Source organism: Heteronotia binoei, chromosome 1 (genome assembly GCF_032191835.1).
Source record: "Heteronotia binoei isolate CCM8104 ecotype False Entrance Well chromosome 1, APGP_CSIRO_Hbin_v1, whole genome shotgun sequence".
NCBI classification, from domain to species: domain Eukaryota; kingdom Metazoa; phylum Chordata; class Lepidosauria; order Squamata; family Gekkonidae; genus Heteronotia; species Heteronotia binoei.
The window spans coordinates 125,817,156-125,833,905 of record NC_083223.1 but is presented as its reverse complement, the minus strand read 5'-3'; positions in this window follow the sequence as shown (position 1 = coordinate 125,833,905).

The following is a 16,750-nucleotide window of genomic DNA, read 5'->3' as shown; positions in this document are numbered from 1 at the left end:
GGGACAACTATGCCAATTCGCCTTCTTGCTGCAAACTCACAGTTTGCTCACTACACTGTTCCATTAGGTCTACTGACCTTCAGGAGAAGGATTTCAGGGAATACAGAATGCTGCAGTTAGAAGGGAAGCAGGGATGTTGCTTTATCCTAGGATGACTGAGCTCACAGTGCTTAGAGTCCATGGCAATGTCTTTGGAGCACAGTGTTAATTTGGTGTGTTAACATAAAGATCAATTTCTTTTGAGAAGGTGAGTGTGCCAGAAACGTGTTCCAGTAGCTAATGAGTGAAGCGGGTGTTTGTTTTGTCAAAAGCTTTGATCACCTGTCAGCCCACAATGACCTGAATATTAATCATCAGCTCATATTATACATGCTTCCTATTGGTGACTGTTGCACTTTACAACTTACTTTCTACTGCTTGCTTGTTTTGTATGCTCTATGCCATTTAACTTAGAGCTTTAAATTCTGTATTGCAGAATCAGTGAATATTTGTGGGTCTAGACTAAAAATGGATGGCTAGATCTCCATTGGAATCATTTGCCCCATATTATATACCTTAAAATCATCCTACTTTGCCCTATTTTAAACTGAAACCTCCATTGTTGTCCTCCCTTCTCATTTAATGGATGAGCCCATGCTCAGAAAGTTAAAATTTACTGATTTATTAAATTTAACTGCTTTACTTAATTGACATGCTTTTGCTGCTGTAAAAAGATATATATGGGTGCCAGTTCTGTTACTTCCAGTGCTGTTACTTCCACACTGAGAACAGAATTAAGAACATACCATTTACCCTGAAATAATAAAGATTGCTTTATTGAAGCAAGATTCAAAGTTAATAATCACATGACTGTTTTCTTATGCCACCATTCTTGGGATGGCATGGGGAATCATCTACAAAAGATAAAAAGAGTAAGAGTCAAAGATGGAACATGGAATTTTGAGATGATGAAGTATGTGTATAAAAGAGAGAAAGCTGTTTGAAGATTTGTAGCCATATAGGAAGGGCAAATAAGCAGAGACATGGCTTTGTGAGAGGAAGTGCAGAGGAGCTAACCTCTCTTTATTCACAAAGAAAATTAATAGTGCAGATAAAACTAAAAGAATAATCTTCAGCACCCTGATGCAGTTGGACTCCCCATTCTTTCGTATGCATCGAAACCCATAAAGCCATACATTTTTCATGTTGTCTGAAATTGCTTCTACCGGAAAAGTATTTTTGGGTTAACCAGCGTTTGCCTCTATATTTTTTGTGCTACCATTTCTATTTTAAAAAGTCTTACCTGAATACCCCAATTTTCTCTGTACTATCTTCTCCAATACTTTTTATATGATAAAAAATGTACCACATGCTCCCTACATGATGATTCCCTGGCTTAAGTTGTCTGATGTCCTGCAGGCTTACCAATGTGATTGAATCCATTACAGATCCACTTGTATCTCTTCAGTTGCCTGCTTTAATATAAATTCAATTATGCTTATAGAGAATGATTTGTAGATGTTTCCAGTAATCTTTCAAATCTTATTTTGTGGCACAAGCAGTGGGAGCCTTGTAGCATAGTTTGATAAGGAGAATTTGGTTCTTGGCAGAAAAGGATGACATCCTGGGAAGGTAACTAGCAGACAGGAAATTAGTGCATCCTGAACAGACAGCTTTGCATACCCCTTGTCTCAAGTTCGATTTGAGCAGAATAATGTAACATGATATTTATGAATATTTTGTGTACTGTGATATTGCCTTTGTGGAATTTTCTTAAATGTTGTTTTTATAAGAAATAATGTGCTATACTTCCCAAATATTTGAGTTGTTCTGTTATTGCAGCATTGTCAATGTACTTGATTTATAAGTGAATTGGATCTGTATAGTAATCATTAAATAAACAGAATGTAGCAGGGATGGACTTTTCTTTTCCACATTGTTAAGTTTTCTTCACAATTCTCTTTATAGGTTTCAGTTCAGAGTAAATTAGTAGTGGTACTTCTATGCACACTTATGAGGGAAGAACACCTCATGAAACACTGTGGAAATTGCTTCTGAGCAAACATGCATAGGATTGGGCAACTGGGCCCATATCAATGGGAAAATGGTGATAAAATTCACTTAGAACCTATGAACTAAAGAACAAATAATTCTGTACAATGGGATATGCCTTCAAGTGTTATATACTTATTGATTTAGGTTATTTTCCTACTTTGGCTCCAAAGGAAGGCAGGTTAAAAATATGTTTGCATGTTTATCTTTCCAAATCACTAGCTCTGAGTCTACCAACCACACACGATGCTAGGAATTCATGTTTGTAGTCTCCGATATGTAGGTTCAGCTGAAAAAAAAAAGCCATGTGAAGAATGGAAAATGAATTGGAACCACAGCAGTAAGGAAGGAAAGCAAATCCTTTACCTACATGTCATCTTCTTGATCAGAAATCCTTCTACACAGGCTGCTTTAGTTTTTATAGAAAAAAAAGGCACTACAATGGGTATCTTAAAACAGCCTGGGAAGGGGGTACAGATAATGGAATGAGAAGGAAGGGGAAAATATATTGTGAAGCAGAAAATGTAATAAGCAAAAGTCCAGGCAGTGCAGAAGATGATTCTGTGGACCACAATGAGATCCAGTCAAAAGTGCAAATCTGATTAGAGTGGTTCTCCTAACCCATCTGGTGGCGAGTTGACACAGCCAGCTGAATAGTGTACACCTAAATTAGGACAATAATTTTCTACAGCATGTTATCCACATCAAGTGAAAAAGTCTGTCTTGTCTCAGAAACTCTTTTTCTTCCCAATCTCATCCAGCACCATGATATAGTTCTGTGGTGATCTGTATACTTTTTACTATTTTGCCAAGAAAACTTTCAAGACACCCCTGAATAGTGAGTGCATTGGATGCACAGAACTATCTGCCTACTGCAGCATTTGTTCCAAGCAATCTTAAAAGAACAATATTTACATGGGTAAGTACAGAAACAGTAATGAGACCAGCTGGGGACCTAGAATTTGCTACTACAGACTGACTAGCAGAAAAAGGAACAGTATGCCAATTGTGATCACCTGTGGACCCAAATAAAAGCTTTCCTATGCATCATCAATGGTGTACAACTTATTCTAAAAAAGGATTTCTCCTGGCCCTCAGCCTTTGATGGAAAGCTTCTTGTTTGTGGGCAAGCTGTCAATACAAAGCAACAATTTACTGGTAAGGGTGTTCACACACACTTTTTGGGGGTGGATGTAGGTTTCAAATTCAAATATGTTGAACCCAAAAAAATTCAGGATCCCCCTCCAAACCCTTATTCCAATACTGCTATGGTATTTGGATTTGGGTTTTTTAAAAATCCAATTTCCCCCGGGATCCATTATACTCTATAGCAGGGGTGTTAGGAGGGTCAGATCTGACACAAATGGAACTTTGTAGGGCCAGGCCATATGTGTCATAAAATATAATGCCAGGTAGTGGAGATATAAACTTTATAATGGACACAGACAAACACAGTTAAAGATATTATTTTAAAACTTTAAATTAAAACATGCTGAAATCTCTTCCAATATTTTAAGTTGGAAAAGTGGGGGAATAGTGGAATTTGGCAGTGCAATTTTTAAAATAAAAAATCAAGAAAAAGGTTCTGACTCTGTGGAAATAATGAAATGGCATTGTAAGCTTCTCCCCCACCCCCACCCCCAAGTCTACTCAGATTGGCAATGGCTTTCCAGTATAATATCCCCCTTGGCTGTGGGTTCCTACATTAAAGAACTCACTAGTAGAGATGTGCAAAAAAAACACACAAAAAACCCCGGTAGTACATGGATTCGGAAATATACGGGGGGGGGGGGGAATACGGAATCCCGTATATTTTTTAATTCCGTAGTCAGAATAGCGGCATATACGGTCGATGCGCGGCTATTTCCAAATATATGGCCCCATTATACCCTATGGGCTATTGAAATCAATGGCAAATAGAGTATATTTGAAGCTGCCTGGAGGGGAGGGGGTTTGAGGGAGAGCCCCCAAATTTGCAGGGGACCTGCAGGGACTCTCCCCTACAAACCCCCCTGTCCCAAAAAGATTGGGCCAGGGGGTCCAATTCCTGGGGCACCTGAAACCAAACTAACTTCACACCAGAGAATCTCTATAGGACCCAAATGCACTATATACATCTATCTACTCTATGAACCCTGCCACACAAAACACAATCTGCTCAAGGTCTGCTCTGCAGACCTGGCTGCAGCAAACCCATATGCCAGCTCTCCAGCCCTGCCCCAAAGAATGTGGGGAGAGCTGGCCAAGCACAACAAGCATTCTGGCTCTGGTCTCTCACCCAGGTGCCAGCTTCCCTGCCACAGAACACACAATCTATGGATGCCAGCTCTCCAGCCCTGCCCCAAAGAATGCGGGGAGAGCTGGCCAAGCACAACAAGCATGCTGGCTCTGGGTCTCTCACCCAGGTGCCAGCTTTCCTGCCACAGAACACACAATCTACAGATGCCAGCTCTCCAGCATTGCCCCAAACAAAATGGGGAGAGCTGGCCAAGCACAACAAGCCTGCTGGTTCTGGGTCTCTCATCCAGGTGCCAGCTTCCCTGCCACAGAACACACAATCTACAGATGCCAGCTTTCCAGCCCTGCCCCAAACAACATGGGGAGAGCTGGCCAAGCACAACAAGCCTGCTGGTTCTGGGTCTCTCACCCAGCTGCCAGCTTCCCTGCCCCCCCCCAAACCAGAGCCAGGAAAAGGGACAACAGGAGAAGGCCAAGAACTCAACTGTTAAAAAAGTGGCCTTTTAAACAATGAAAATTAGGCCAAACAGCCTCCCCCCCCAAGAACCAGAAGAGAAAAGGAACAACAGCAGCACAGCACAGCAGCAACAAACAAGCACAGAATCCTTTTAAAACAGTAACAAACTTAACTTTTAACAATACAGGAACTTTACCAACCCCTCCCCCCCAAAAAAACCCATCACCTTAACCCCAAGAAATCCAAGTCAACCAAATCAGGAAAAGTAAAAGGACACTGCACTTTAAAAAGTCCTCCCACTAAAGTAAGATATGGGCAAATTGGTAAAAAAACCCCACCCCAGGCCCCCTCCCCCAGCAGAACCCCCTAACCCCAAATAAGCTACCCACCACCCAAATCTGGTAAAGTCCTTTTACCAACTAAAATAAAAACAAGAACCCCAAGACTGTCTTACCTTAGATGTCTTCTCTACTCCAAGCAAGTCTGGTAAGGCTGAGAGAGAGCAGCAGCAGCTGAGGCCAAGGGCCAGCACAGTACAATCTCTCTCTCACACCAACACAAACCAACACAACAGCAATGGAGAAGTCCAGCCAGGCAGACTCCTTAAAAAGGTTCTCTGGCCCTACAGAGAGCAGTTTCAAAAAATAGCACTGCTCTGTGATTGGCCAGACAACAGTGCTTACTTAGATACCCAAGTAAGCAAAAGATCAAAAGAACAACAATGTTGCTGATGGCTGGGGGATCAGCTACACAACAGCCCTGCAAAGCATGCATTTGCAATGCATTTTGCAAATGCATGCTTTGGATTGGCTCCTCTTCCCCCTCCCCCCCTCCTTGATCCCAGGGAGGCTATGGGAGAGGCGGGAAAAGGCTACCAAAGGCGGGAAAGGAGGCAAGCAGCTCCCCTGAGGCTGCAGAAGCCCCTTTCCCACCTTTTTCATGGATTTCCGTATACTTCCAAATATCTATATGGAAGTATACGGGGAGCCATACTTGGCTCCCGCATTATGGGCCCCAATTGGATTCGGCTGTATGCAATTCCGTATACAGCCAAATCAGGGGTGATTTGGTGGTTGATTTGGTTTGGCCGAACCGAATGCACACCCCTACTCACTAGATCAGGGCCATTCAACAAAGCTGGCTGATAGCATCAACCTTTTGTTTGCAAGGACACAACTCCAGGAAGCATGAGTTTCAACTGGCTATATGAACACTAAAAATGTAACCATCTCCACTCAATTTGAAACCATTGCAGAGCAAAGACAAAGCTGCAAGAAAAACATGGAATGGACCATAAAACCCACCCTACATTTTCTTTGCAGCAGCCAGCAAAAAAAGGCAGGAAGAGCCAGGTAACCGAGACTCAGCCTGGGAGCTTCAAAGGGGACTTCAAAGAGCCTTTGAAGCTCCCAAGCTGAAAGAGACTCTGCCTCAGAGCTTCAAAGAGTCTGGGAACTGAAAGAAATGCAGCCTGGGAGCTTCAAAGGGTAAGGACAGGAGGGCGAGAAGGGGGGGGGGAGAGCCCTGCAGGCCTGATCAAAGCCCTGGGTAGGATGGTTCTGGCCCATGGGCTGGATATTTGACACCCTGACCTATGGGGCCTTTATAGTCAATAGGGAATCTATTTGGGGGTATACAGGGGGCTGGGGGGCTTTTTTGAGGTATTCACACCAAATTTTTAGCACGGCTTTTGGTGCCTATACTCAAAAGACCCCCTTCCCAAAGTTTCAAAAATATTGGACCAGGGAGGTCAAATTTTATGGACCCCCAAGGAAAGTGACTCATCCTCCATTGTTTCCAATGGTGGAAAAAAAGCAAAAAGCCCCCAAACAAAACCAAGGACAGATTTCAAACCAGAGAGTCTCTGCAGTACAAATTGAAGGTGGGGGCAGATTTTTCCAAGCCCCACAGAACCACTGCATGCACAGACTGCTCTGGAGAACCAATTCCACTGTGTCAATGACAGTTCAAGAGATCCTAGCAAGGAGGTTGGGGTTGTAAGCCCAACACAGCTGGCACAATTACAGAGTGCCCAGCAGAACTAGGGCATGTACAGAGTGCCCAGAGAAAGTGTCCCCATCCTCTATTGTTTTAAATGGAGAGAGAGAGAAAATAAAGCATTTAAGGGAAGGCACTGGGTTTTGCTGGGCACTCTGTATATGCATTGGTTCTGCTGAGATTGAAAAACCCACCTCCTGCTTGGATTTGTTGAACTGGCATTGCCACAGTGGCATTGGTTCTTCAAAAATGCCCCCCCCCCTTCAGTTTCTCCTGCATAGACTCTCTGGTTTGATACCAGTTCCTGCTTTTTTGCTGTTTTTCCCTCCACTGAAAACAACAGGGCACTTTTTTGGGGGGGGCTTGTCCAATCTTTGGGGGCTCATAGAAGTGAATTCTCTTGTCCAGTCTTTTTGAATCTTTTTTTTTTTGGGAGGGGGTGTCTTTTGAGTAGAGTCATCAAAAGCTACACTGAAAATTTGGAGCCTCTACCTTAATAAGTAACCCCCCCCAAGTCCCCTGCATACCCTCAAATAGATTCCCCATTATAGCATATGGGGATTATTGACTATAATGGTCCCTATAAGCAATAATCAAACCAAAGGCATTTAAAGGTGTCATAGTTCCTTTAAATGCATTTGTGAAGCTGCAGCTTTTATTTTAGCCTGGGTTCTTTAAGGAGTTTCTCCGCTTGAAACTGACCCTCGTATACATGTGTATAATTTATTTATTTATTTATTTATTTATTTATTTATTTATTTATTTATTATTTATTTATTTATTTATTAATTTCATTTATATCCCGCCCTCCCCCACCTTGGCAGGCTCAGGGCGGCTAACAACAATCCATAAAAACACACCATAATAAATAAAACATTAGAATTACAATATAGAACAATAAAACATTAAAATAAAAACCAGTCTAGTAAATACAATTATACTGCGGTATAGATCTTTAGGCCGCATTGGCGGATCTTTAATTACCATTTTTCTTAGCAGTCCGAATATGCTGATTTAAAAAGGATGGTCTTGCAGGCCCTGCGGAACTGTTCAAGGCTCCGCAGGGCCCGCACCTCCTCGGGGAGTCGGTTCCATAGGGTAGGGGCCGCGATCGAAAAGGCCCGTATTCTGGTGCTCTGATATTTAACTTCCTTCGGCCCAGGGATAGTCATTAGGTTTTTCCCCGTTGACCTCAGTGCTCTCTGGGGTTCATATGGGGAAAGACGGTCCCTCAGGTAGGCAGGTCCTCGGCCATATAAGGCCTTAAAGGTAACGACCAACACTTTGTACTGGACCCGGTATATAATCGGCAGCCAGTGCAGTTCACGTAGTCCCGGCCGTATATGCTCCCGTTTCGGGAGTCCCAACAACAGCCTGGCCGCCGCGTTCTGCACTAGCTGCAATTTCCGGGTCCGGCACAGAGGTAGCCCCAAGTAGAGGGCATTACAGTAGTCTAGTCTTGAGGTGACCGTTGCGTGGATCACTGTTGCGAGCCTGCTTGTTGCACCTTTTTGCCAGATTTGTCTCATAAATTAATTTTCCCTATCTAAAATTCAGGCAAATCAGGTAACACAGTTTACAGATTAACAGTGCAACAGTTGTAACTTTCACAGAATGGGCTTGGTGTTGGAGAGAGTGACTCAGCATACCTGGACACATCACTCTAGGCAAGGGTCATTTCACAGAAAAAGAGATGCCAGAGCTCATTAGTACAACTCACTGGCATAACTCATTTGCATATGCCACGCACCCCTGACATCACCGGAAGGTGTACTAAATTATATCAGCTCAGCAACTACTTTAAAATGCTTCTTCAATTATAATTGTCATAATAAAACCTTACTCCCATCACACTTTTAAAATTATTTTCTCCTATGTGGCTACAGTTGCATGATGATGATTTCTATCTGTCTGCTTTATATGTTTTGATTATTTTCCCATTTTTTGTGGGGAAAAATATTCGAAAGTTTGTCAAATCTTAAAGTGCAGCAAAATTCTCACAGGGGGTTTGAACAATGGAGCCCAGAAGCAAGTATTTTTTTTTTTTGTGGGGGGGAGGCGGGTAAGAAAGAAAGAGCACAATAAAATTTAGAGATTCCAGAGCTCTGTTCCTGGGAGCTCCTGCCCCACATGAGGCCTGACTCTAAGTATGTATAGGCATTATCTCTTTGAATGAGATGCCTCTCTGTCTTAACCTGGTAGCTGCCCTCTAAACTCTTCTCTCTCTTTGCCTCCTCTCTCATGTGTCCTTCCATGGAGGCACATGTCTCTGCATGTCTCTTCTGTAGAAACAATGCCCTCATATACATGATGCTGGATTGACTGGCCCTTTGTGATAGGGAAAGTACTCTTTAGATAGGCTCAGGGGTGGAATTCTAGCAGGAGCTCCTTTGCATATTAGACTACATGCCTTGATATAGCCAATTCTCCAAGAGCTTACAAGGCTCTTTTTTGTGAGCTCTTGGAGGATTGGTTATATCAAGGGGGTGTGGCCTAATATGCAAAGGTGCTCCGGCTAGAATTCTACCCCTTTCATTTCTTTTGCCAGTGTGTGGGGGCACCCAGCATTGAGGTAGCAAGACTGAGGCTGACCCTTCAGTGCTGATCATTGGCATCAGCAATGATTTTTGTGCCACCTCCCTAACAGCGTATGAAATGGGGACAGCCTGGATGAACCTGATGCCCCTTCAGGGGTTGGTGGCTCCGTTAGCAGCTTCTTCACCATCAATGGGGTCAGCAGTGGTGGCAGCTCTGGTGGTGGCAATGGGCTCAGTGCCAGCAGTGGCTTTTCTGGTGGCATCAGGCTCAGCTGCAGCAATGGCTGGCCTGGCAGTGGTAGCAGGCTTGGTGGTGGCATTTTGGCTGGGCTCCCAGGCCGAGACAACAGCTGCTCTGTCAGGTATGGGGGCAGTCTGGGTGAGTCTGGGCTGGACAGTTGCTTTGTCTGTGGATGTGCAGACAGCACTTTTTACTTTGGAAGGAAAATGTACCTCCCCCATGAATTTTGTAAGTTTTCAGGGTTGGTTTTTTTTTTTTTTTTGCACACTAGTGGAGTGGTCAAATGTGCAGGGAAATCTATTTATCCTCCATCTGCCCCTGATCTGCAGAAACAAGTATCCATACACATGGAGCCATGTTAGGAATTAGATATAACATTCTCCTCCCACACGTGATTTATACCATAAAGTGCTTTGCTATTGATACAGGGCATACCAGATTACCAAAAATGGTAATCTTAAAAAATCAGTGGGGTGGAGTTTCAGATCTCTCTGGATGTTCTGTTAGAGTCTTGAACATCACCTTATTACCAAGAGCAACATTTTAAAAGTGACTGCAGCATTCTATTGCTAATTTGACACTATCTGATTTGGGCTCAGTAGGGAGATGTCAGCTCACTACAAAAAGTAATTGCCCCCATTAATGAGATATTATATGAAAATGATATGTTATAAATCTTATTAAATAAAAAGGGGAACTAGGACTGAAACCATTTAAAAAGTTGAGCTTATACACAAAGGTAATGTAAAACACAAGGGAAAGAGAATATAGACAAAAATAAATTGTATAAGTGTTATATACTTATACAACCTATAAAGGCATTTGAAAAATTGATGATGATGTTTTACATATGAGCAGGACTATAAGAGTATAGCAGATTCCATTTTCTCCTTTTTAAAAAATGCATTTGCTAAATAGTGAAAATCTGCTGATAATCATTGCTAGGTAGGTGGTGCTAAGGGTTATCTCTTAGTGGTTGCCAGATCTTAGTGGTTGTGGTTTTAGCCTACAGGTCCAAACAAGGTCTCAGTTCAGGGATGCCAGAACCTCCCCATGAGTATGGGGGTTCCCCATTGTCAGGGCCCACCTTTCCACTGCCAATCAGCTGGCCAGCAGGAAGGAAAGAACACTGGACATTTCAGTGATATGACTACATGACTTCAGCATGACCCAGAGATGATGTAGGCACATTGGGAGTGTCAGAGAGATACTCTGATTTTGGGGGGCAAAAGCTCTATGGTATAAGCTAATTTCACCATAGAGTTTTTGCCCCAAAAAACAGAGCATCGCCCTGACATCCCCAACATGCTTTCCTCACTTCCAGGTAACTTTGAAGGCATGTGGGCATGTTATTGATATGTAGGATAAACCCCCAATAAGCTCACCCCCCCAAATCTTGCTTGCCGGCTGCTTGGAGGGACCTGGTAACTGTTACCAGAAATGATGGGGTCTCCTCTTTTTAATGGGGAAATTAGCAGAGGTAGACTAAAGTAGAGCTTTTTAGGAGTGAGATTCCCACAAAGTGTTTACTGATAATAGTTCAGAGAAATATAAATTTTGAAATGACCAAACCAAATTGTAATAAAGAAGAATAATTTTTATTGCAAGGAAAAAATAAAGTGTATTTTAACATACACTCAAACAGAATTTAAACTAACTCACATACAAGAACACTAGAAAATAGTAGTTAGCGGATAGGAGGTAAGATGGGGTGGGGAGATTCATAGCTACCTTTCCAGATATGGTTCCAGGCCCAAAGGAAGAAGGACAAGATTGCCAGTATCTTGGGTGTGTGATTGGATCCAGGAACACACAATACAATGAGCATGGGCAAAGCTGGGCATATTTGTACCCCAAAATGTATCCTGAAGGTATACATTCTGTCTGGGTGTGTTAAGTGGTTTATACAATTATTTGATTTTTTTTTTTTGAGATCCTGACTGAAGCAAGGTCTGAGTTCACTCAGGTGTTAGACAAAAAGTGTAATGTTAAAGAATATAAGAGAAGCCATGTTGGATCAGGCCAATGGCCCATCCAGTCCAATACGCTGTGTCACACAGTGGCAAAAAAATTCAGATGCCATCAGGAAGTCCATCAGTGGGGCCAGGACTACTAGACGCCCTCCCACTGTTGCCTCCCAAAGCTCCAAGAATATAGAGCATCACTTGCCCCAGACAGAGAGTTCCAACAATATGCTGTGGCTAATAGCCACTGATGGACCTCTGCTCCATATGTTTATCCAATCCCCTCTTGAAGCTGGCTATGCTTATAGCTGCCACCATCTCCTGTGGCAATGAATTCCATGTGTTAATCACCCTTTGGGTGAAGAAGTACTTTTTTATCTGTTCTAACCCAACTGCTCAGTAATTTCATTGAGTGCCCACAAGTTCTTGTATTATGAGACAGGGAGAAAAGTACTTCTTTCTCTACCTTCTTTATCCCATGCATAATCTTGTAAAACTCTATCATATCACCCCTCAGTCAATGTTTCTCCAAGCTAAAGAGCCCCAAGTGTTTTAACCTTTCTTCATAGGGAAAGTGTTCCAACCCTTTAATCATTCTAGTTGCCCTTTTCTGCACTTTTTTCTGCAATAACTTTTGTTCATCAATGTGCCTACTAATTCTGTCTTTAATAACGGTTTCTACCAACTTTCCCGGTATTGAAGTCAGACTGACTGACCTGTAATTTCCTAGATCTGCTCTGGAATCCTTTTTAAAGATGGAGGTGACATTTGCTACCTTCCAGTCCTCAGGAATGGAGTAAGATTTCAATGAAAGATTACATATTTTTGTCAGGAGATCCACAATTTCACCTTTCTTTCAGAATGCTTGGATGTGTGCCATCTGGGCCTGGTGACTTATTAGTTTTTAATTTGTCTATCAGTTGTAGGACCTCCTCTCTTGTCACCTCAATCTGACTCAGGTCTTTCAACACCCCTCCCAAAATCAGCTGTGGGCAAACACTTCTCATCTTCCACAGTGAAGATGGAGGCAAAAAATGCATTCAGCTTCTCAGCCATTTCCCTATCATCCTTCAGAAGTCCTTTTACCCCTTGGTCATCCAAGGGCCCCACTGCCTCCCTGGCTGGTTTCCTGAAGGTGGACTGCATGGCATTATATCCTAACAAGTTTCTTCCCTCCGTCAACCCCATTCTTCCAAGCTCAACTCTTAAATCTCCAGGTCTTTTTGAACCCAGAGATGGCAACCCTAGAGCATGACCACTGCAGCCCTCAGCAGGGCTACCAGCCCAAACCTTTGCCTCTGGGTCCATGATTCCTTGATATTTTCTTGAAAATACATTTTAAACACTAGTGGAAAGTCAAGTCTCATTTCAAATGTTTTGTATAGTATTTGTCCCTTTGGTTTTTGAATGATTTGAACTCAAATCATAAGTTAGAAAATATTATGTAAGAAAACCTCTTATTTTACATTACTGCCTTTGGCCTTCTGCAAGACCTAGCCAGGAGTGTTGTTAGCAGATTATAAGCCTGGGTTCACGTTGAAGGACATGGCTGGGTGGAAACTGATTTCCTTCTTTCTGGTTGCTCTTGTTAATGATACATTTAGTAGGGTAGGTGTATAACTGAGCCAAGTCATAAAAGTGAAAGGAGAAGTGTAAACCTTAACATAATTTTTACTTTAAGAGCTCAGGGACCAGAAGCAGTTTCCCAGGCTTGGTATCTATCTTTGGTCAGTCTCCATGAGGACTTTGCCAGGGTATTGTACAGAAATGACCTGGACTATGCTCAAAAATATACTGCCTTACCTATTATAGTTTCTGTCTTCAGGGCCCTCTTTCTTCTTATGACATATTCACACTTTGATTGTGACCCTTTGGGTAGAGACTAGGGCTTTTTTTGAGCAGGAACGTGCAGGAACGCAGTTCTGGCTGGTTTGGTGTCAGAGGGTGTGGACTAATATGCAACTAAGTTCCTGCTGGACTTTTTCTACCAAAAAAGCCTCACGTGAAACAATAGTGCCATCAGGGGGTGTGGCCTAATATGCAAATGAGTTCCTGCTCTGACAGACATCTGCAAAACAAAAATATATTGTAAATCATGCCAATCCTATGCTCCAAAGAAACACACATGCCGTGTTCGCTGGTGTAAGCAATGCAAAGAGCCTGTTGGGGATAGAAATAGTCACCGCTGTTTCATGCCTCCTCTTAAAAAGGTTGAAATTGGCAACAATTATATTTTTTATGATTTCGAATATATGCAAGAGACCGGCATACATATTCCAAATTATATCTATGCAATGGGGTTGAAAGAAAGTGATACCCAGGGTTGAAAGAAAGTGATACCTCAAAGGAGAGGGCTGTGTGACAAGCTTTGCTAAAAAATTCATCAACAAGAAATTCAAGAATTATAACTTCCTAGCTCATAATGCGAAGGGGTATGACAATTACTTTATCATTAGGCAATTATTAGCAGAAAAGATGGAAGTTTACCTGCTTACGCAAGGGGGGAAGCTCATGTGCGTCATGGTTAAGAAGCTAGGCATCTGATTTCTGGATAGCTTAAACTTCTTGCCAGTGAAGCTGGCCAAATTGCCACAGGCCATGGGCTTCTCTGGATGTAAGGGGTTCTTTCCCCATTATTTTAACACAGCTGATAATTGGGAGTATGTGGGGCTGATGCCTGGGATGGGGGGATATGGGATTGATAACATGATGAAGGATGAGAAAGCAGAGTTTCTTTCCTGGTACATGGAGAACAAAAACAATGAATTTAACCTACAAAAAGATCTGTCCTATTATTGTCAACAGGATGTTAAAATCCTGAGAAAGGCTTGTCTCTTGTACAGGGAGAAAATTATATCCATGTCAGGAATTGACCCCTTTAATCACATAACGCTCGCTGGGGTTTGCATGGTAATGTATGCACATGTTTTTGAAACCTGGTACAATTGCCCTCCTGCCACATGACCACTACCACAGGCAAGAAAAATGTTTTTCAACCCCATCCACACAATGGTTAATGTATATTGAGCACAAGGAGGGCCTCCAGATACAGCACGCCCTGAAAAGTGGCGAGCTAAAAGTAGGAAATTATTTTCTTGATGGTTATGCAATGGTTGGGGGGTGGCCAACAGCCTTTGAATTTAACAGGTGCTTTTTCCATGGTTGTCCCACATGCTACAGCCCCAGTGATAGAAACCCATGGACAGATTCATCCTTTGCTAACTTACACTATAGAACCCTGAGGAAAGAAAGTTACTTGAAAATCCAGGGATATGTTGTTAGGTCCATATGGAAACACGACTGGAGGGAAATGGTTACAGCTGACAGGGAGCTTGGAGGCTTTCTGAGTGAGAAGAAATTTCCATCACCACTGCTCCCCAGAGATGCTCTCTTTGGGGGCAGAACAAATGCCATTTGCCTCTATTATAAGGCTGAAGCTGGTGAAAAAATACATTACTATGATTTCACTAGCCTGTACCCTTTTGTCAACAAGACAAAGAAATATCCAATTGGACACCCCCAAATTATTTATAAGGACTTTGCCCCCATATCTGAATATTTTGGTCTGGTCAAATTGAAGGTGTTGCCACCTTGAGGTCTGTTTTTCCCTGTAGTACTCTACAAGTTGCAGGGGCAAACTTCTGTTCCCCCTCTATCGCACATGTGCAGAGACTAAGCAACAAGAGCGTTGTATGCATTCTTCACTGGAAAGAGTGTTAGAAGGCATGTGGTGCACAGTGGAACTGATGAAGGCCCTCGAGAAGTGGTATCAGATCATGTCTATTAGCGAGGTGTGGCATTTTGGGGAAAGCTCTGAAGACCTGTTTTCGGAATACATTAAAGTGCACCTCCGCCAAAAACAGGAGTCTTCTGGCTATCCTAGCTGGTGTACAGATGAGGGGGAAAGGACCAAATACATACAGGATTACCTAGAGAAAGAGGGTGTTCAGCTGCACCCTGAACACATAGCTGTCAATCCTGCAAAGAGACAGATTGCCAAATTATTTTTAAATTCCTTGTGGGGCAAGTTTGGACAGCATTCAAACTTGGTAAACACTACCATAGTGAGGGATGCTACCAAGCTTCTAGTATTTGCCTTTTCCCCAGCATATGATGTGTCAGGGTTTGACATAATTGACAATGAAACAGCAAGCGTGTCCTGGAAACATGCAAAAGATACAGTTACCTTAGCTGGCAACACGAACGTTCTGATTGCATGCTTTACAACATCCTATGCAAGGCTAGAGTGGCTTATTGAGACAGGGCCACTTAAGAAAACCCTCAAAGTAGTTTATGATAAGAGGGTCCTTGTGGACAACTACAGAACATTGCCATATGGCTTTTAAAATGGATGTATGGTGGAAACATCCATTTTCTGCAGTACTGGCAGGGTCTAGCAATTGTGGCAAGGGCGTCTTTGTAAAAAATATTTTGGACAATGCTCAACATGTGCTTTCTGTATCACCTGATAATGTCATGTGGTTTTACAGCTGTTGGCAGAATCTGTATGATTAAATCCTCTGTAAATTCACATCTGTAAAGTTTGCTGAAGGGCTGCCTGAAACCCTAAATGATGATCAACTGTTCTCCGGTAATAAAGCAAGTCTGATTATAGTGGATGATCTGATGGACTCTGCTTGTCAAAACCCTGAAATTGAGAGAGCCTTTACCAAATATGTGCATCATCGGAATCTGAGCATTATATTTATTACTCAGAATATTTTCTTTCATGGAAAAAGCACCAGAGCCATAAGTTTAAATACAAAATACATGGTTCTGTTTAAAAACCCCAGGGACAAATTACAGATTGCCACTCTGGCCTGCCAAATGTACCCGGGGAAGTCCCAATTCTTTCTGGAGGCCTTTGAGGATGCAACACAAAAACCTTATGGGTATCTGCTGGTGGATTTAAATGCGTGCACGCCAGATTCATTGAGGTTAAGAACAGGGCTTTTCCTGCCCCAGTGGCCTGCTGCGTATGTCTTAAAAACAAAACAAGCCCCCAGTGGGCACAAAAGGAAACAGACAGCACACTAAACAGTCTGTCACCTCCGAATCCTCCAAAGGGTCAACATGTCCAGCTGTATAAAGAGGAATCTGCCCCTCCTAAAACTACTTATCAAGACTACCCTGCAACAAAAGAAAGCCATTCTATGCTCAGCTTCAGATGATCTGGTCGCAGCTATATCAGAAATTGCACTCAATACTTTAAAAGGGAACATTCCTCTTTCACCACATCAGGTATGCATGTTGAGGAAAAGACGACATTTCATTAAGAAACTGA